The sequence below is a fragment of the Zootoca vivipara genome, chromosome 1 (assembly GCF_965207765.1).
Source record: "Zootoca vivipara chromosome 1, rZooViv2.hap1.1, whole genome shotgun sequence".
In the NCBI taxonomy this organism is placed as follows: Eukaryota; Metazoa; Chordata; class Lepidosauria; order Squamata; family Lacertidae; genus Zootoca; species Zootoca vivipara.
The window spans coordinates 6,761,317-6,782,565 of record NC_142582.1 but is presented as its reverse complement, the minus strand read 5'-3'; the positions used below and the strand labels follow the sequence as shown (position 1 = coordinate 6,782,565).

Below are 21,249 nucleotides of genomic sequence, written 5' to 3'. Positions count from 1 at the left end.
TCATCTTTCCCCCACGTGATGTCACCCTCCACCCCGACCCCTCTCTCTCTCCCCCTCTATACCGTATGTACATTTTTGGGAGGGCCTGGCCGCTTCCCCCGCTCTCTCTCCCCCTCGTATACCGTATGTACATTTTTGGGAGGGCCTGGCCGCTTCCCCCGGTGGATCCCGGCGGGCGAGGGGGCAGGCAGCCCAGCTGTAGTTCCTTATCGAAGGTGGACATGCCAAGGGTGGGGGGGAGAGGCGAGGCGGCGGTGGCGGCAAAGGGACAGTATCCAGCTCCCGCTCTCCCAGAAGGAGCTACCTACCATATGCACATTTTGTGGAGGCCTGGCCGCTTCTCCCGGCGGATCCCGGTGGGCGAGGGGGCAGACGGCCCAGCTGCAGCTCCTTATCAAGGCGGACATGGCGAGGCCAGCAGGAAGAGGCGAGGCGGTGGTGGTGAAGGGTCAGGATCCAGCCCCTGCTCTCTCAAAAGGAGCCTGTGGGCACCCGCTCCCAGTACCCTCTGCATGCGCGTGCCAGAAGGACGCCACCACGCACCCAAGGCGTCCTGGGAGTAAAAAATTTACTATAGGGTGTGTTGCTTTGACGTCCAACAGATGGCTCTGTTTCCCCCCCCAAAAAAGCATGTTTTTACCTGTCACAGGTGTGACATCTATATAATCTAATTATATGCAAATACTTGCATATTCAAATACAACGTTGTGTCAAAATTTCAAAGCAATCGGTCAAGAACCTTCGGAGATTTTTGATTCTGGACAAATGGACATTTACATTGTTATTTATATAGAAGTTGTAGAATGTGAGCAACACTGTCTTTTTAATTTTGTGTGTGTGTTTGTGTGCTGGGTTGCTCAAGTGGGTGATCTAACTAGCTATGATCCATCAGGTCCCAGTGAGCATGTGCAAGAGACAGTGAGGGAACACTGATAAAGTAAAGTTTCAAGGAATTCATTAGTCCTTAAGGTACACGGGTTTCTTCCTTGTTCACAATATAGTAGCATACTGTTGCCTCCCAAGACCTCTGTCTTTAATTATTCCATGAAGTGAGGCTATAATGTATTGTGTATTATTAGGGCTACAAAGTTTAATCATTTATTAAAGCCGCTTCCCCCAGAATTACCCCCCCCCCCAATTTGCTGCAGAGAAATCTGACATATACATACCTTGCCTACAGTGGACAACAAGCTAATTGGCCTGTAATCACCTGCATTATCAGCTGGGCCTTTTTTTAATGCTTTATTTGTGATTTGGGATTAAACTGGAATTACTTACAATGGTGAACAAGGCAGTTAAAATGGTACCCACCAATGCTAGTTTAATTTAATGAGTTAAATCCTTGGAGTGTTCACTAATTTTATATCTTGATTAAACCTAAGATTTCTTTGATCGAGATTGCTGCTTAACTTGCTATAACCAGAAGAATTTCTACCCATGCGGGGCCAAAGGTTGCCAGCAAAGCAAAGTGTGATCCATAAAAATGGGTCTAAAGTGATTCCCCAAACATTAGAAATACGAATGGAGGATTGATCCATGGACTGAAAAATCCCAGAGGCTACCACCCAAAAGGCTCTGGAGTTATTACTTTGGAAGGCATTGTGGACCCTTACTCATTGGTCTGTTTCTCTCCAGCATTTCTTGACACTCTCTTTCTAGTCTGAAAGAATTTGAAACATATTTTCCTGCCTTAAAAATGTGATCTATTAATTGGTTAGGTTCTTTGATTTAACTTTTAATCAAAATATGCTTCTTGTTTAATCCAGCCAAGATTAAAACATATAATTTAAAACAAGTACAGTGGAACCTTGGTTTTTGAACATAATCCGCTCCGGAAGACCGTTCGACTTCCAAAATGTTTGAAAACTGAGGATCAATGGGTGGTCTGCAAAATCCATTGAAAAAATGGAGAAATGCACCTCAGAAGCCGTTCAACTTCCAAGGCACGTTTGAAACCGGAAGCAATTACTTCTGGGTTTTCAGCATTCGGGTTTCGAAACGTTCGGCTTCCAAGACGCTCGAAAACTGAGGTTCCACTGAAATAACTATAGATAGCAAGCACCACTTGAATAGATGCATTCTCCCTTTTCTCTCATATAAGAAGGAATATCTCTTCTAAGATTATACTTTCTATGACACACATGTGGCCATCATCATAAAAACAAAATAGGCTTTAGAACTACAGCTAGACTGATATGCAGATTTAATCCATGAATTAATTGACTAAAATACAGAAACTGAACGTGGTCATCATGTGGAACCTAGGATTCTCTCCTAGAGAGCCAGTGTGGTGTAGTGGTTAAGAGCGGTAGACTCGTAATCTGGGGAACCGGGTTCGCGTCTCCGCTCCTCCACATGCAGCTGCTGGGTGACCTTGGGCTAGTGACACTTCTCTGAAGTCTCTCGGCCCCACCCACCTCACAGAGTGTTTGTTGTGTGGGAGGAAGGGAAAGGAGAATGTTAGCTGCTTTGAGACTCCTTCGGGTAGTGATAAAGCGGGATATCAAATCCAAACTCCTCCTCCTCCTCCTCCTCCTCCTCCTCCTCCTCCTCCTCCTCCTCCTCCTCCTCCTCCTCCTCCTCCTCCTTCCTGGGCTAAGATACAGGATGGGTCTTTGGCCTGGACACTCCCATTGCCTTTGGTGCAGGGAAAAGGGAAGCAGTTCAGTTCAGTCTATTGTCAGAAACATAGGGGAAGACAAAGCACACTCAGCCTCCAGGACAGAGTACCAAGTGCCAAGGAACCACTGAACATGCCCATCATGTGTGACAATGCTGGGCTTGGCTTGCAGTTTTATTGTTCCAAACTCCAACTGCCCTGTCATCGGGTGGTAACATAGAAGTGTAAATCTAATAGGTGCTGTAAATCCCAATGATGTAAATATGAAGGTAGGGGAAATGGATATGCTTTTCTAGCTATAGTACCTGAAAAGGATTTTCCTGTCAAAAAGGAGCATAGGGCTCCATTTCCTCCCTCCCACCCCATGCGGTTTAGTGACAGGAGCAGTAAACTAAACTGCTACTGGAGAATTCTGCCTGGAGGGGAATACATAACACCACCAGAAGTGCCAGCCAAAGGAAGATCCATGCTGAATAAAATGTCTACCCTCCCTATCTCCAGGCACTCTTGATTGCCCCCCTGATTGTCCTTCCAGTAATATGAGCTGAAGGTACCAAATAATTATCCTCTGCACTTCCAGCCTGAATATATTTAGGGACACGTTAACAATAGGAGGAATCAGTGTGATTGCACAGCAATGGCAGCATGTAAGCCTTAATCTGAGCAAAATATCAGATCACTTCTGATTCGGGGAAACAACTTCTTTACAAACCCTTCTGCTGAAAATTCAGAAATGTCTCCTACTTAGGGAGCTCCCGCATAGGATATACATCTCATGAGAATTTTCCGTAATCACAGTCAAATGTGAATTGATGTTTATTCTGTAAAGAGTGGGTTTTGTTCCCATTGTTGCTGGAGACAGGCTGTGCCAGGAATATCATTTATGAACTCTGAGAACTCATAAATTTGCTCCGCTTTGTTCCTTTCCTGTATATTGAGAGAAATTAGACTGGTATAAACAGAAAATGTGACTGTGTCTCTTCAATATTTTATTGGGTAAAATTATAATACACTCAAGGCTGAAGCAGCTGTTAGATGCAAATGTATGCAGCAAATCTCTGATGGGATCCCACACTCCCTTTTCTCAGAAAACAAACAAACAAACCAGCTTCTGGAAGGGGGATTATGAAGCCAATATGAAGTGGTGGGAGGGAGTTGCTTCATCCTTTTTCTTCCTCCAGCTTCTCTGTTCGAAATCAGTGCCATGGCTTTGCCCTACCTGTCACCCTTGTTTAAAAATGAGAACCTGGGGAAGGGGGGACAATTTTGCAAAGGGAGGGAGGACAAGGAAAAACTTCACTAACTGAATTAAATGGGGCTTACTCCTAGATGAATGGGGTTAGGCTTGTAGCCTTAAATGACTTTTAAAAAGGATTAGGCAAGTTTACCCACAAAATAACACATGCTGATATTATTGTTTTGTCTTGGTTCTGCGCTGCCCAGTAGCATCCGGCTGCCCATTGTTGCAAACAAACTGATAGACTAAATTGACCATTGTCTGATCCAACAATATGGTTCTTATATATTAAGAACTATCTTATACTTGATTCAGTGTCAGAAAATTGCTAGGATTTCCCCTTAAGCATTTCCCACAAGTGTACCTGTGGCATACATATTTAGAATAGGGGTGTAACAGCCGCAGTTCATTTTCATTAGGGTTTGCTATTTTGAGGTCTATGAATTAGAGACCCATGTGTGCATTTGGTGCCCTGTTACTGGCTATGTTAGAACAACACACAATACTTTCCCCTTCCTCTTATCATTAACAGTAATATGGCTGCCAACATTTTGAAATAAAATATTATAGTACCTGGGTGCAGCTGGAGATTATTTTAGTAGCTTCTGGCTGGTCCAGAGGCAGAGCCCACTCTGAAAGCTTCCTCCACAGCAGCAAAATATACAGGGATGCCCTGATCTGGAGGATACCCACGTAGCTCTTCCACTTCTGGCAGTATTCACTGGAATAGGTTTGACATAGCAGTGAAATGGCAGAAGTAGATGCAATCAGTGTAGATCAAGTTCCCAACTCTGCGGTTGTGTTCTTTAGACCTATGTTTGGTATCAGCCTATTTTTTCAACTTCTCCTCGTACTGCTGGTGATTATCTCTAACAGAAAGATCCTCTGTCTCCCTTGATCCTAGGGCACAGGAAATTTAGTGCTATTACCACGTGACAGAAGCAATCTAGCTGGGGTCTCTTTTGATGCCCTGTGCAGAAGAGATCGATATGCCATTAAAATTGTCGGTAATTATGTTTTGCAGTTCTTCTCTTCACAGTGAGCTGCATGCTTGGTTTTCTTCAAATAGTGATAAAGGCATTCAGTCTTCCCACTACTTTTCAGATAATTTGAGGAAGCATGGAAATGTTTAATACCACAAGGCTCTTCAGATAGACAGCTCACAAACTATCTAGCATTGCCAATGACAACTTCAAGAGGATATCCAAAATGGGAGGCAGATCATCATGTCTGCATACTAGTAGCATAATTCCTGACGTAGTGCTCAACATCCATATTTGGCCAGTAAAAATTTGCACAAAAAGCTCGCTTGGTCTGCACAAACCCTTGTCTCTCATGAACAAGTTTTAATAATTTTTGAACCTTAGATTTAGATACATAACAACCTGTTCACCTCACAACAGAAAAATCCTTGTGGACCGAAAGCATGTCCCTTCTGAGAGACAAACCTGCGTTCTTCAACAGATAATGCCTCAAAATCAAACATACACATTGTGACAACCCTACTGACATAATCCTCCACCAAGGAGTTTGACCCCATTTCAGAAAGTGGAAGATGTGTTAGCAAATCAGCTGTGTTAAGCTTCCCAGGGATCTGTTTGAGGGTAAAATCATAAGATTGTCACCTCTGACTGAGTTGCTGAATGTGAGGTGGGAAGACATTGCTTTTATTTGGTTGAAGCAGGTACATGAATGGCTTGTGATCAGTGAACTCCTAGAAATAAACTTTACAATGGCCCATACATATCCCAGATTTCATGTTCATTCTGTGAATACTGCCTCTGTGGAACAGGAGTGGTTCAATAATCCACAGCAGTGAGACATAGATTCTCAGTCTTTCTTGATTTGTCCTCTGGGGCACTGCATCCTAGTGACTCACAAATCCTTTAGACATTAACTTGCCGACTGGTACAATTAATGTAAATATCTGCAGAGTCACCAGTCATGGCAGCCATTAAGTGACTTTCTTCTTGAGTGCTTTCACACATCCTGCCCATAATAATTGCCTACTCTAGTCACAGTTCAGCCTGCTGTGGATATTTATCAGTTAATGTTTTGTGGCTACATTTCCCCATAATTTAGCTATTTCTAGTGTAAAAGGAGCAATCCTTATCCTTATCCATGGTTATGGCATGGTACCTCTTTCTCCTAGCAAATTGAAGGGGAAGAGAATCCATTGTATTGGAGCCCCAGACAGTGTAGCAGTGTTACCCTTCCAGTAGCATCATTTTCCTTCTTCAATTCAATGGGAATTTCATAAAATGTAAGAAGAGTTCATTTGAAATTTATACTCCATGCACAGGTCAGCTGTATCCCTGTTTAGAGGCTGTGGAGCGGCAAGATGTGAATCATCCAAGATGTCAAGTTTTGTTGCCAGATTCAGGGTCGGCTCACCCATGAGACAAGGTTGGGTGACTGCTTCAGGTGGCAGAATCCATAGGGTCAGCATATCCAGCCTCCAAAGAATGTATTGCCTGATGTTGCTGCCACTGCAATGGCAGCAACCGCTGCAGAGTGCTCCTTGGAGGCCGAATCTGCTGTCTCCTTGGCGGCCCCCACCCCAAATGCCGCCTCTCAGCAGCCTCTTGGAAAATAAGAAGTATTCCTGGTGTCCTCCCTTTTTATCACCCCCTCCCCATTCCTGATATAGATCTTCACTCACCCATTCTTCCCTTGCAGGATGGGGTGGGGCACCATTTTGTGGTTTGCCTCAGGTGTCCCAGTGCCCTGGCCAGATTGTTTTGTCTCCTTGAGGTTTGACTAGCAGTGAGATCTCTAGCTCTTTCTTAATCTCCTTTTTAGCTCGTACTTCCTGAATCTTTTTGCTACCTCTATCCCTTACAGATGGGGTGGGGAAGCTTTGGCCCTCTGGATGTTGTTGAGCTACATCTCCCATCAGCCCCAGCCAATGTGGCCAATGGTCAAGGCTGATGGAGTTGTAGTTCAACAACATCTGGAAAGCCAAAGGTTCCACACCCCTTCCTTATAGAGGTGGCTGGTAGCCATAGTACTTGCAAGAGTATCTGCAAAGAGACTGCACTACAATTCTTAGAAAGCAGTAAAGCTTCTCTCACCAGCCCTCAATTTTTATGCCACCTTCAATACCAATGAGTAAAATAGGAGAGAAGGAGTTAAAAGTCAATATGTATAGCTCTGCTAGAAACACTGGGCCCTTTGACATTAATTCTGAATAATTCCTGCACATCTCCTCTTCTCATGTAGTTTCCTCTTCTTGATGCCTGCAGGGGTCAGCAGTATTTGGTTTCACTGGACTTCACTGTTTCTTCAATCAGTACTCTTGTTGTTGTTGTTTAGTCGTTTAGTTGTGTCCTCTCTTCGTGACCCTATGGACCAGAGCACTCCAGGCACTCCTGTCTTCCACTGCCTCCTGCAGTTTGGTCAGGCTCATGTTGTACTTAACTGCAATTATACTGTCATTCCTCTATACACATGTAAATTTTGCAGTTATACACACTCATTCCTATACTTGTTACCTTCTCATCCCCATGGGGGGAATATACTTAAAGTAGGTTATTTTAGGTCTGTATTACAAATGGAAAGCATTACATTAAACCTGAGTGTATTTTTGTGTGTTTTAAGTACATTGTGACTCCTAAATTTAAGTGGATTTCTAGTTTAAGAAAAAGATGAAAAATATATAAATAACTTTAACCTTAATGATCATTCTGAGGTCTTGTTTTTCCTTGCTTTTGAGGGTGTGAGGTTTGAATAGCAATGGACTATGGTGTGCCTAAGCACAGTGCTATTTTTCAAGAAAAAGAGGTGCTGGAATTCACCATGAACACTTCCCCTGTTCTCTTAGAATGGCAATGGCGCCAACCTGAGAGGGGCCAGAACTGAGTTTCAGTTAGAAAAAAAGCCCTGCCTAAGCACCATTTTATGACTGAATTCTCAGCCATTTGGCCCAGTACTGTATACTCTGATTGGTAGTCACTTGTGAAGTCTTGGACATAGTGAGGTCTTTCCTGGACTCCCCAATATCCTTTTAAACTCAAGAGCCTTGAGACTCAACCTGATACCTCAGTATGTGAAGTATGAGATGAGATAGCTCAGGTGGTAGAGCAAGAGGCTCTTAACTTCAGGGTTGTGGGTTCAAGTCCCACGTTGGGCAAAATGTTTCCTGCATTGCAGGAGGTTGGACTAGATGACATTGACCCCCCCCACGGTCCCTTCCAACTCTGAAATTCTATGATTCTCTGTTGTGAGTTGCCCACCAAGCAATGGCTCCCTCAAGGGTAAAAGAGTAATGAATACCAGTCTGTTCTCCTATTACTGATCAATCCTACACATATCTACTCAGTAGTAAGCCTAGTGAGTTCAATGTCTCTTAATCCTAAGTACGTTGACTACAGGATAACTGCCTTTGTCCTTTACATCGTTTATCCCCTTCACCATCTTGTGAGGTAGGCCACAGTTACATTTTGAAAACTGAGGGATGGTGACATGCCTATGGTACTGCATTGCAACAGTAACAAGGCCAAATTCTATGATTATCCAGTACATTAGTTTTGCACACGAAAGCTCATACCAAAATATAAACTTAGTTGGTCTTTAAGGTGCTACTGAAGGAATTTTTTTATTAGTTTTACAGTAGTTTCTTAATCTATGTTTTATATTTGTTTGTTTGTTTGTTTAATACAACCCTTCAGCCAAAGATCACGGGGAGGTTCACAACATTAAAAATACAAAAGAACACAAAATGCATAATAAAGCAAGCAAACAAAAAAAGTGTTCTGGGAAGAAGAAGCGGGGAGAACAGAGAGAGAGAGAGCCATCTTGGGCAGGATGGCTGAAGGCTGGCTGGGAGAGATGCCTTGGACTCCAAGTCTGCACAGCTGTGGGTAACCAGCCTTGAAACAACCATGCTGTGAGATCTGGACTCCTTCCATGCAGACTGAAGGTGTAAATATGTGAATAAATAAAATTTATTAAAGCTATTACAGTCTCCACCGTGTCTTCCAATTATCCAAAGGAGCACAAATCCTGGAAGAGGACTCACACCAGGGATGTAGCATGGAGGTGGGTGGGGCTGCCGGGGCAATGGCCCCAGCCATGTGTGTGTGTGTGTGTGTGTGTGTGTGTGTGTGTGTGTGTGTGTGGTGTAGTGCATTCGGCTCTTCACACCACCCTGCCATCCCTGCACCTCTTTGCGAGGTTGGGATCTGATCTGAATGACTTGCCTGGTGAAGGAATTAAATACTGTATATGAGGGCTTCTATATTTTTGTCAACATCTCCCAGTTCTGTTTTAGACTTATATACACATTTTTAATGCTGCCTTTCTGCCCCGCCCCCGCTTTTTCTGATCATCTTTTGTCAGTTATATGGATATCTTTTGACACAATTTTGCATGTTGAGTGGATTGACTCAAATTCTTTATTTTAAATTTTAGAGTGTCAGTCCCTTCCCCCCATTTTCTTCATTTTATAAAGACTTCCATTTTTCTTCTTGCCTTTCATAGCTTCATTGTCTCCGCTATTTAACCACAATGATATCCGTTTGGACTTGCTTGTGCCTTTTATAATCTTTGGTATGCATTTATTTGATCCTCTATTACAGCTTCATAAAATATCCGCCCAGCTTCCTGAAGGGATTTGACCCCCTTACAACCGTGCGCTTTAGCTGCCTCTTCACTAATCCTCTCATGTCTGAGAAGTTTCTCCTTTTGAAATTAAGTATGGCTGTGTTGGATTTTTCAGGGCAGTTTTCCACAATATATAATTTGAGGGCACTGTGGTGTCTTTCCCTCCCCGTAGTCAACAACAAGGAAGCCCTTCTGTGTACATGGATCAGCTCTGCTGGACTGCCGTTGTTGTGTTTAAGATGCTAAAGCGATTCTTTCTAAGAACTGTTCCTGTGGCTTTCTTCAAGTGTAATGTGTATTGCATCAGCCTCTTTGCATTCAATCACAGAAACATTGTGACCAGATAATAAATTAATTAATAGCTCAGTTAAGAAACTTAAAACACTACTGATAAATACCTGATAAATACTTTACAGCGAGATTCAGGAAGGATGCGGAGATATCGTTTGGATGGGAACACTGAAAACTGGGTCATATGAATGCTTGGTGGTTGCTCTGGTGGTTTGCTTTTTCATTTTGCTTTTTAAAAGCCATATACTTAAGTAAGTTGGCCAAGATAATTGTGCCCTAACTGGGACTTGAACCACAGCCATCAAAATGACATCTTTTGGAGTCCTTTGGTACTTCAGTTTACTTCTGGCAGTTTTGCTCTTTGTGCAGCCAAAGTATCTTTGCTGTGTCTGTCTGTCTAACTACAATTTGGTGCCCTTGAGATGTTGTTGGACCACAGTCCCCTTCATCCTTGACCACTGCTGAAGCTGGCCTATACCAAGTCACCCCATTGGCTGAAACTAGTGCAGTATTGCCTACACTGATTGGCAGTTGGTCTCTTAGGGTTTTAGACAGAGATAGAATCTGCAATGATTTAAGGGAGCAAGGAGATTAATATGCGAGTAGAAGGTACCATAGCAAAAGGTAAGAAGGATATTAACAAGTACAAAAGGTAGCAGAAGGAGACTGTAGCTTGATTAAGCTGACGCATAAAACAGTGAGATTGTCTGTTGCAGTTCCCATTGAGATTGGAGAATGACAAGCCTAGTTTGGACTCTTACATGGGGTAAATTCATAGACCTACCTGTATTCTGCAGTGAATTAAATGTTTCAGATGGTCTGGCCCTTAGGAATTAATTTGGAGAAAGAGAACAGGATTTTGGAGAGTTGTGTAACTCCTCATTAAGTACTTCTGCCCGTGTTCGCTCTTGCAGACTAATAAAACATTGATTAATACCATATCTCTGTGTGAAGAGGCTTGTAGTTATAGCCTTGCTCATACTCAGTTTTAACAGAAGAACATGGGCACCTTTAGAAGTTTCTCATTAAGAAAGGAGAAAAAGCAGATTTCATCTGTAAATGAAATTGACTTAGAACACATCGTCAATTGCCTCTTCTGGAAGTTTTGCACAAACCTTTGTTATTAAAAACAAATATGTAAGCATAAACTAAAGTTTGTACATATAGCTGCTGTTACCTCTGATTCTAATTTTAAGCCTGCAGGTTTAAAATCAAAGTCATACCACTTGTAGCAGCAGAACTACATATGAGTTTCATAAGAATAAGATCATTTTCTACTTTAAAATGTTGCTTGAGATTATAGGCTGCCAGGTTTTCTTAGAATGCATATCGATGGGTATCCTACTTTACGCTGAATGAGACCAAAACTTCAAGGTCTATAGGAATGCATCTCCATGAAGGTTTGATCTTCAGCACCTTTCATTTTATCAAGTGCTGAGCAACCTTGAACAGTACTTCTCCAAACTTCTCATTTCAACTTTTTTGGAGCCTAGTCTGGGGGGGGGGGCGCTACTCTCTAAACTTCCTGGTTTTTGGGATTACCTCTCCCATCCTTCCCCTAATTCCCTCTCCACAGTTTACCATGCATTTATATAGCAGCTGAAGCTGGAATCAGTACAGACACCAGGTATCAAGTACTGAAAAAGTGGTAAAGGTAATATAGCAGCTGAAGCTGGAATCAGTACAGACACCAGGTATCAAGTACTGAAAAAGTGGTAAAGGTAAAGGGACCCCTGACCATTAGGTCCAGTCATGAGCGACTCTGGGGTTGCGGCACTCATCTCGCATTATTGGCCGAGGGAGCCAGCGTAGAGCTTCCAGGTCATGTGGCCAGCATGACAAAGCCACTTCTGGCAAACCAGAGCAGCACATGGAAACACCGTTTACCTTCCCGCTGTAGCGGTACCTATTTATCTACTTGCACTTTGACATGCTTTCAAACTGCTAGGTTGGCAGGAGCTGGGACCGAGCAACGGGAGCTCACCCCGTTGCAGGGATTCGAACCGCCGACCTTCTGATCGGCAAGCCCTAAGCTCTGTGGTTTAACCCACAGTGCCACCTGCGTCCTTAACGTGGTATATATACCCAATTAGAGGAGACTTCCTGGACTCCTGTGGGAAACAGTGTTTGGAGAGCTGACCACAACTCCTGATATGTCATCCTGGTTTCTAGACAGCACTTAAGCTGCAGTTTCCCAGTTTGGATGTCACAAGAAACAATGTGATTGGGTTCCCAAACCCCACCCCTAGCCTCATGCACACCTGCCCCTATTTTCATTTGTGAAATGTTGCAGGGCAAGGTACTGTATAGTTCGACCATGGAACAGGCCAACTTTGAAAATGAGTTTTGAAATGTGGAAATACCATCTTAAGAAATACCATGAGGAAAGTATCCCATGTGTTATGATCCTAATTTGGGTTGTAGGTACTGCAGCTGATTCTCTCTCTCTCTCTCCTTCTCTCTTTCAAAAAAGACATGGTTAAGCACACAATTAAAGTCATGTCCAGCTTAGCCCTTTTAGAGTGCCTGCAGAGCAAGCTATACCTCTGAACCTAACACGAATTATTTTTTAACAAGGCATCCCCCCAAGGCAAACATGGTTACAAAATAAAGAATGGGATTGGAAAGGGAGACTGAACCTGGCAAGTAGAGACAGTAGGTGTGTTTATACAGAAAATGGCTCTTGCTCATTATACTGTTTGGCCAAAATGTCCTGCAGGATTCACAAAAAAGATGCAAGGGAAGAGGAACAACAGCAAAAACTAAAATGCAAGAATTTAACAGGGTGTGTCTTTCAAAAAACCACCTGTAATTCAATTAGCCCAAATATATTTGGGTTGGTTTTTTTTTTAAAGCCAGCATATTTGAAGAGACTAATTGCTTTTTGAGTCAGAAGTATTGACACGGACTGTGTTTTATTACAGCAAGGTTCATCTTAGTTTTGCCTTGGGTGTTGGTTTCTTTAGACTGACTGAATCAACGTAATTCTTGAAATTTCTGAGGCATCTGTGGTTGTTAGGTTGCTGAAAGTTAAAGGACTTGTCACATTTCTACAGAATTTTTTTTCCCTGCTTGCAAGGTTTCCTTCTGAACTAAAAGTCATATTATGTGGGCTCTACAACAATGCATAGGATTTTGTACAGTAAGCCTGCAACTTACATTTTTCAGTAAGTAAGCCTACAACTTTTTTTCCTGGATGCCAACCCCTGCTGAATGCGCACAAGTTAAATGCACATAGGTTGTAGGCTTACTTACAGATGGGCGGGGTATAAATAAAAAATTATTATTATTATTATTATTATTATTATTATTATTATTATTATTATTACTGTAAAGCAATTTTTCATGGTTGAGAGAACAGAAATGCTCTTGGGGGAGCAGGACTGTAGTCCTTGCAATACCCAACATACCCCAGGTACTATATTACTTTGACATGATCATTCTGCTTATCCGTTTGCATTGAGTAAAAAGGCCGCTGGACTGTACCCTTTAAAGATGTAGAAGGGCATTGTTTCTTGTCTGGTATTACAATTTGCCTCTGTTTTATGAAATTATATTCATTTGGGCCGTGTCATATACAACGCAGTATAACATTGTGTGTTTCCCCCCTCTAGTATAGTCTTTGCTACGTTTTGCCTTTATCACTTAAATGCTGACACAGCATGTCTGAAAATTGGACCATATGAGTATTTTCAGTTTCTAACTTTAATTAAGGTTCCCTCTCTTTCTTTTAGACTGTAGAAAACCTCCCGAGGTATTCACTGGCTGGCAAATCTACACAAAGGTAGGTATCTTTTTTGTGATGGTCTAATAAGCCCTATCACTGTGCAGTGTAAAAATATTCTGTGGAGGTCTGACTGATCTAGAACATGTTCTTCATTACAAAGCTCTGATCTCAATGCTACCAAAGAGAGAGAAAGAATTTAAGAAATTCCTTCTAAGAATGTATCGTGTGAGGATGCAGAATGTATCAATCCTGTGCATGCATACTCAGAAGTCAGTCCCCCTGTGTTTAGTGGGACATACTCTCAGACAAGGGTACCTAGGATTGCATCCTAAATATTCTGTCATATTGTGCCATAAGTAAGGCACAAAAATGTCCAGCCTAGGCTTCTGTCTGAGGTGCTATTTTGTGTATGTTTGTAAGCATAAGTGATTTTGCAATTCCAAAAGGACCATGCCATGAGCTTCTGAATTCAACAAACAAAAAGAGCTCTCTTTCTCTCTCTCTCTCTCTCTCTCTCTCTCTCTCTCTCTCTCTCTCTCTCTCTCTCTCTCTCTCTCTCTCTCTCTCTCTCTCTTTGTGTGTGTGTAAAATGTTGAACTTATTGTTGACTCAGAATAAGTGTGGGTGGGTTTTGGAATGGGACACAAACTTCAAAGAAAAAAAAACTCCCACAGGGAGTTTGCAGATTGATTGATTGATTTACAAATACTTTTGCTTTCAGAGAGACCTTATTTTACTCCCAGCTTCCATTAAATACATTAAAAAGCTGGGTACGCTGAGTCAAATGCTGTAGCTTGAATCCAAAACACAGCATGTTGCTCTCTTACCATTTATCAGATTTGGGTGAACAGCTGCCAAGAATGTTTTCCAGCAAAAGAGCTGGTAGACATTCTGTCAGCTATGCGACAGGATGGATTTGTTCAGGGTTCTGACCTTTTATTGGTCCAAGTTTATGCTGAAGCTTATTTGAGAATACATTAATAAGAACCAGAAGCTCCATTAGAAATACAGTACAAACTTGTTGATCTCAACTTAGTACGGTATTTTTGATACAGGCAAATTTCAACTGCATTACTGGTGCACCAGAATCATATAAAGGGAACTTTCAGGCATCCTTTTTAGGAGGTAGCATGACTCAAGCTGACAGCATCTCATTGTGCAAAATAGGCTTGGATCAGTTCAGCTGCTACTGTAGCAAATGTCTGAATGTGTGAAACATGGCGGAGCTGTGAGTACATTGCTGCCCTGCATTCATTACACTAAGCTGAAGGTTGGAGCAAATTGGAGTAATGAAAATACCTGGGGGTATGTGTTAGTTATACTGGTATCTGTTGGGACTGGTAGGATCATAGGTTTCCCATTTCTTGGGACCTTGTTTTCCTTTTGATTGTTATGTAAGCTTTTGAAGCGATTCTGTGGAACATGTATGTGGGTTGCAGATGAGCAGATACTCAGCTTGTATTTCTTTAGCAACTTGATATCTGTGTATTGTTCAGTGGGATATTTTCCTCCTATCTAGCGTAAGGGCTTTGTTCCTTTACACGAATAGGCAGGCACTTGTGCAGTGGTAAGCGGATGGTTCCAAGTTCTTCTGCGAACATGGTTGTACAGCGATTGCAGGAGCACTGTGGTTTATGCAGTGTGCATGGCTGAAGCTGGAAAATCCCTAGCTTGTTAACAGGTACCTTCTGCAAGTGGCAGAGGGTTGTGTGCTGCAGAGGTCAGTTGGGCATAGAGGCTGGAAACTAAAGTGCAGGACGCTAAGATGAAATTTTACAAAATAAATTGGGGGGGGATCACTTTTGACAGAAAGGCAAAACCTAGATATCTGTTGTTACTTTTTGATAAAGCCCCATCCCCTTAAGGTAGACTAGGGGTAAAAACTCTATACAGTAATAAGCAGAATGTCAACTAGACTGACAGGATGTCAAAATAATAACAAAAATTAAGATATACAACCACTTGATTATATTTTTGCTCTAAATACATGTTTTTGTTTCTCACTTCCCTCTGGAAGAAAAGCAAAGTGTGTGTGTTATTTTTGACCTGTCATTGAATTTTTAACCAAGTGCATAGACTTCTCAAGGCTAATTGAGGCCCATTCATGGTGTGTCCTCTGTGTCCTGCAGTGCTAGCTAGCTTTTGGTTTGCCTGTGGGAAATACAAATAGATACAGATTTTCACACTGGATGAGTTTCTTGGGGAGATGTTAGGTTTTTAATTTTGTCAAGTTATCAAGCCTCCCAGTATGCAATTCACACATAAGAAGCGGGATAACATAAGAAGAAGACAGGTTTGTGTGGGAAAGGGAGTTTGTCTGCAGTAAACTGCTGCAGTAATCATTATGCATTCCTTCCAAAAGGAGTTATAAATGTTTCACAAAGAGGTATTGAAAGAGTTGGAGATACTAAATTAGTAAAATACTAATAACGCAAATGTAAAATGTTAATAAGAATTCTGTTGTCTAGATTTTTAGATATCAGTTCAATGCAGAAAATGATTTAAGCATCAAACAACTTTCACATTGTCATTCTCATTGTACTTAGAATGTTCTTACAGGGTTCAGACATAGATGCTTGCTTTCCCCTCAAAAATTTCTGCCACCCCCATTGCATTTTAAAGGCTCACATTTTATGAAGCCAGGATCCATTCAAGTCCCTTTCTTTCCATCTCTAGAAGTTGTCATCACGAGCAGTTTAAGCCCTCTTCTGACATTGACCCATGTCATGCCAGTTTCTGAAGGGATTGCAGTGCTATTTTTGTAGAAAAAGAGGCGCCAGAACTCACCATGAATGCCTCCCTCATTCTCTTAGAATGGCAATGGTGCCCACCTGATAGGTGCCAGGACTGAGTTCTGGCAAGCTCTGGTTGGAAAAAAAGGCTTGAGCATATCCAAATCTGGGTCTTCTTTTACTCTCTGTTTTGGTGATCTGTTTCCTCTTTTATGGCAAGGCATATGCAACCACCCCACAATTGCATGAATAATGTGAGGCCATGTTTGGCTCTCAGACACTGAACTTTGGGAAACTGTGTTTCAGGTCATATGGAGATACTGCAATAGCAAGAAGAATTCATGCGGGGCAGGATTCAGCCACACTGCTGCATGTGTGAAATACTGTCTGCTCGTGCAACAGGACTCTCCCCCCCCCCCAGTGCTCCTCCCATGCTCCCTCAATCTGCTCTGGAGGGTTGCAAGAGTCAACCTTATTCTGTGTAAGCATATCCCACTTGGCCTTGCACTGAATTCCACTCATGTTTCATCCATTTCTTAGACTCATGGACTAGAGTATCAAAACATTCTTACTGAAGACCCTTGTGGTGTAGGGGCCTCCTGGTGTTCACCTTACGTTTATTTGTAAGATATGAAATCTCATAAATCATTATTACCTTGGCTCAGAAGCACCTCTTCTGCTTTGCTGAGAAGCAGGTGTGATGTAAGTGTTCTTCTTATTTTTAATGTCCATATATAACCTTTAAGCTTCAGAATTTGCCAGTCCTTAGAGGCAACTTCAGATTACACACAGAGAGACACAGAGTCCAGTAGTCAAGGAAAATACTGTAGTTGCTAATCCCTCTGCAGATGAAGAGCAGAGATACTTACCGTGCTGCCAGTTCCATCTGTTCAGGAGGTGTATCAAGGGCTGCCTATGACATGGCCTTTTGGGTTGTGGCGCCAAGTGTCTAGAATCCTTCTCCTCTCACATAGAATACAACCCATTTCTCCATTGAAGGCAAGTGATGGCTGTTTTATTTTGTCAAGCTGTTGGCGTTAAGAGTAGAAGAATGAACCTGAAATAGCCGTTGGTCTAGGATGACTTTTGAGTGTCTTCAAATTGTACTTTTAATGTATTTTAAGACTAGTGCAGCTCAAGAGGTTATCATCTCGAGAGTGCATTGCAATGTATTTTGCATGCTTCATCGCCTCGGGAGTAGGGCAGGGTTGACTTTCAGATACAGAATGACTAAATATAGATTTTCATTTAGCTTTCATTGTTTGATGGAAAAGTTGTTGTGCACTGTGGTTTTACAGCATTTGTGGATTCCTTGAAAGCACAAGCAGGCTGATGTTTCAACTTGAAATGTATCACTCTGTTCACAAAATGCACCCCCCACCCGCCAAAAAGAAATTTAAAAAATCCTATGGATGGCCATGCTATCATTCTAATATTTCAGTAAAGCTGGATGGTACCGTATAATTTGCATTGTCATTTCCCCTTTGAAAGTGGATGCAGAGGTTGAACTGGTATTTAACCTTGGCATGTAGAATTGAGTACCAGTATGTGATATCTCAATATTCACTGAAGTTACTCTGTTGCAAATCAACGAAGCAACATACAGAATGCTAAATTAATGAGTTAATGCATTGACTACTCAACCAGGTTATAAATATTAATTGAAAATTAAATTGTCAGGTAATTTGAAGTTTTGTGGGGTGTTTTTTTTTCTTTTTGAAAAATTATGTTTTGCATCTCAGGGACTTCAGAGCAGCTGCTAAGTCTTGAAACAGCCAAGGAAGCTGCATTGCACTCTGGTAGTGACTTCCCTCAGGATGCCAGAAGCTCCAGAGCTGAGCGGTGATTTGATCATTAGTCTCCGACTCCTAAATGCAATTCTTTATCAACTTCACTTTCCCTGAGGTCACATGGGGAGTCTGTGGTGAAACTCCAAAGGTAATTTTAATCCTTTGTGGTTTAGGGCTGAACCAGGTGTCTTGTGGAAATGTGGTGTGATTCACCTCCCTGAGCAAAAAATATTATTAGGAAATACCTTTGTGAGGTGAGAGAATAAATAGTTCTTTGGCCACTCCTTATATGTGTTAAAGTGGCCCCCTATGAAATATCAAACAACAGTTTTCACCCACAAAAGAGGCATGGAAATCTGCAAGGGAGTAGTTGGATGGTGCAATGGGGTGGAGGACCAGGGATCCAGGATGAGATAAGCCTCCCCCCCCCATGTTGTTTGCTCCCATAGTTGCTTTCTAGAAGGTAGAGGTTGCTGGTGAGTTTCAAGGAGTCATCTTCTTACAATATTTTCTCAGGTTTTAAGTTGCAAAATATTTCACAGTGATCCTGGGTTGCTTAATTTTGCCTTTCCTTTTAACAGCCTCTATAATGTATTTTGGAAAAATAAAAATAGTGGAAATTCAGCATTCTTTTAATATTGTAGTAAAAGTTCTGCTCCCATTTGGCCCATGTTATTTTGTTAGCCTGTTACCACATTTGTTCCTGCATTTCTCACCGGAATATACAAAATATCCTTAGGTGATCTTAGTTCTGGTTGGAATATGGAAAATGTTGGCTTTCCCCCATGCCTCTCTCTTTTTTACCTTTAGTAGTGAAGACCACCTGAAGGAGATTTTTCAAAGTCACCCCACTCAATGTTTTATTGCCAAGCTGAATTCCTAGGATACTTTTTCTTGCCTGTGCCATGAAAAGGTTTCTAGCAGAATTTCATTTCTCAGATGAAAAACGGGACAACACGTGTACGTTTAAGGATGTTAACAGTGTGTTTTGCTTATATTGTGCCATTGGCCTGAGAAAGCTTTCCACGTTCCTCCATCCTCCATCCATATTGAGCACCTGCATTCTCCTGCTGCAGGGCCTGAGCTTGTGCGTTTTCACCCAGCCCAGACTTTGCTGGGGTTGCTCTGGACATGAGCCCTGTAGAAGTACTCTTAACAAGGAAGCTTGCATGAACATGGAAAGTCCTCACTATCAAAAGGTCCTGATGATTCTTCAGGAAACCTGAGGTAAACCAAGACAGGCCTGGATTGGATTCCTTTTTAATTCCTCTTTTCCTTGCTTGTAAAGGACAACTTAGAAAGTTTTTCCGCACAATATCCCACTTTGACTTCCAAATATAGTATCATTTGATGAAATGGCTTCTAAAGTTTGAAATAAAGCCACGAAAGGTGTTTTTTTTAAGGGCTTCAAATTTTATTCAGTTTTAAGCAAAGAATGAGTCATCTCACACTTTGCATTGATTAGTTATAAGTGGGGAATCAACTTTAATCCCAGAGGCTACGAGTGAAGGGTTGGTGTTTTTATTTTATAAAGCTGTTCTTGACTGGCTGAGAGCCTTCATATTCTCTATCATGGAACCTAGTTGAGGATTGCTCATGCAACAAGCACTCAGTGAAGGCTGTTTCCCCTTCAGCTAGATTTCCCCCTGGGCATTCTTGTAGAGAAAATGATCTGAATACATAAGAAAGTTTCAACTCAAAATACAGATGCTGGTAAGAGGCTCTAGATGCAAGCATAAAGAATGAAGAATAATAATAATAGTCACTTTTCTGCCTTCTCAAGACTAAAAGGTCCCAAAACATTTTCCGTCAGTTTCTTGTGCTGTCATTTACATATTATTCTTACTTAAGAGAAAGAGAGAGAGTTTTATTTATAAAGTTAGAATGAATAAAATCACACCATCTAAAAATATATTTTTAATGTAGCGCCAATGATTTAGTAAGCTTAGAAGGATGGTGTGGTGTTAATTAGCTGTGAAACTAACGGAGGGTTGGTAGCAGTGAATATTGTAGCGGTTAGTCTTGCACTTTGACTGAAGCTGGACAGGGGGTGCTCTTCCTTAGGAAATAACTTTTCCTCCCTAATTTTGGCTAACGCTCTGTGAGTTGATGAGTCTTTATCAGATGGGAGGGAGCTTAGGGGTATACTGTACCCAGGAGACTCATAACTGTGTGTATTGTGGTCTCTGGTCACCAACCTGAGCCTTCAGCCAAATGTCAGTGTAACTTTGGAAGTGCCTCCTAAAGTGAAGAATCCAAGGAATGTCAAGGGTTACCAGCAAACAAAAGTCCTGAAAAGAATGGTGATATTACCACAGATTTTTTTTTTGCATGTCCTTTCCATTGTGTATGCAAAGGGCTAAAGTCAGGTGCCCTACCATTGTGGGGCTTGGATTTTAGCACTCCCCCTTCAGAGCGAAATTAAATATCACTATGCCCAAAACTTGACATGCTTCCTGAGTGCTGTGGCTGGTAGAACTGGACTGGTCAGCAGAGTTTCCCCTAAGTAATCCTTCAAATGAGTAAACGAAACAAACATTTTATCTACCTTTGAAGAGCATCATTGATGAATGGTTTACAGCCCAATTTTGGTAATAGTATTTAATATGCATTAGGTACCACTGAGAACAAAACGACTGGACTGGATGGCCCTTGTGGTCTCTTCCAACTCTATGATTCTATGAAAACCCCTCCCAAAGAGGATGATAAAATAATCACATTTTTTCCAATCCAGATACTCTGTTAATTTATATCTAGATACCCTCACTTAAGTTTCCAAACTACATGTAACAGATTACTTTCCCCCAAGGAGATGGTTAATTATATACTACACATAGTATGTAATTAAAGGATGAGTTCTACCCCCTATAAGTTTTCAGTCTAAGTCCTGTGCAAGATTAAAGACTGTATGCTGATAAGCAAAGTATTTGATGTTATGCCTATTTGTGATCATTCCACATTAAAAAGATGCACAATGACATTCATTCTTTTGAAGGAAACTAGTTAGTCAAGTTTTTATCAGGAAGTAGCATATCTGTTACCTGAAAGATGAATAAATCCTTTTCACAGCCATGAAATTGCCACCTAAGGAGTTAAGGACAGATGACCGATTTAAGAATCAAGGACAGAACATCCTTTGTAGAATTAAGGTACTTAAGCTTTGGATTTGCTTCACTGGAGCATTTTTGAGGAACAGTCTCAGAATTTTTAGGCAGATTTACTAATGGTGAAATTTGCAGAGCAAATTA

At 41.6% G+C, this 21,249-nt stretch overlaps 1 protein-coding gene across 11 annotated transcripts in view; it reads left to right on the top strand.

The window, feature by feature from the left end:
* Window positions 1-21,249, top strand: part of MAP2 (microtubule associated protein 2) — a 241,407-nt gene that overhangs the window by 45,153 nt on the left and 175,005 nt on the right. For all 11 annotated transcript variants that reach the window (XM_088669015.1, XM_060282211.2, XM_060282236.2 and 8 more), the window contains exon 2: window positions 13,487-13,536. The gene's annotated coding sequence lies outside the window, so the exon portion shown is untranslated. The remainder of the gene's footprint in view (window positions 1-13,486; window positions 13,537-21,249) is intronic.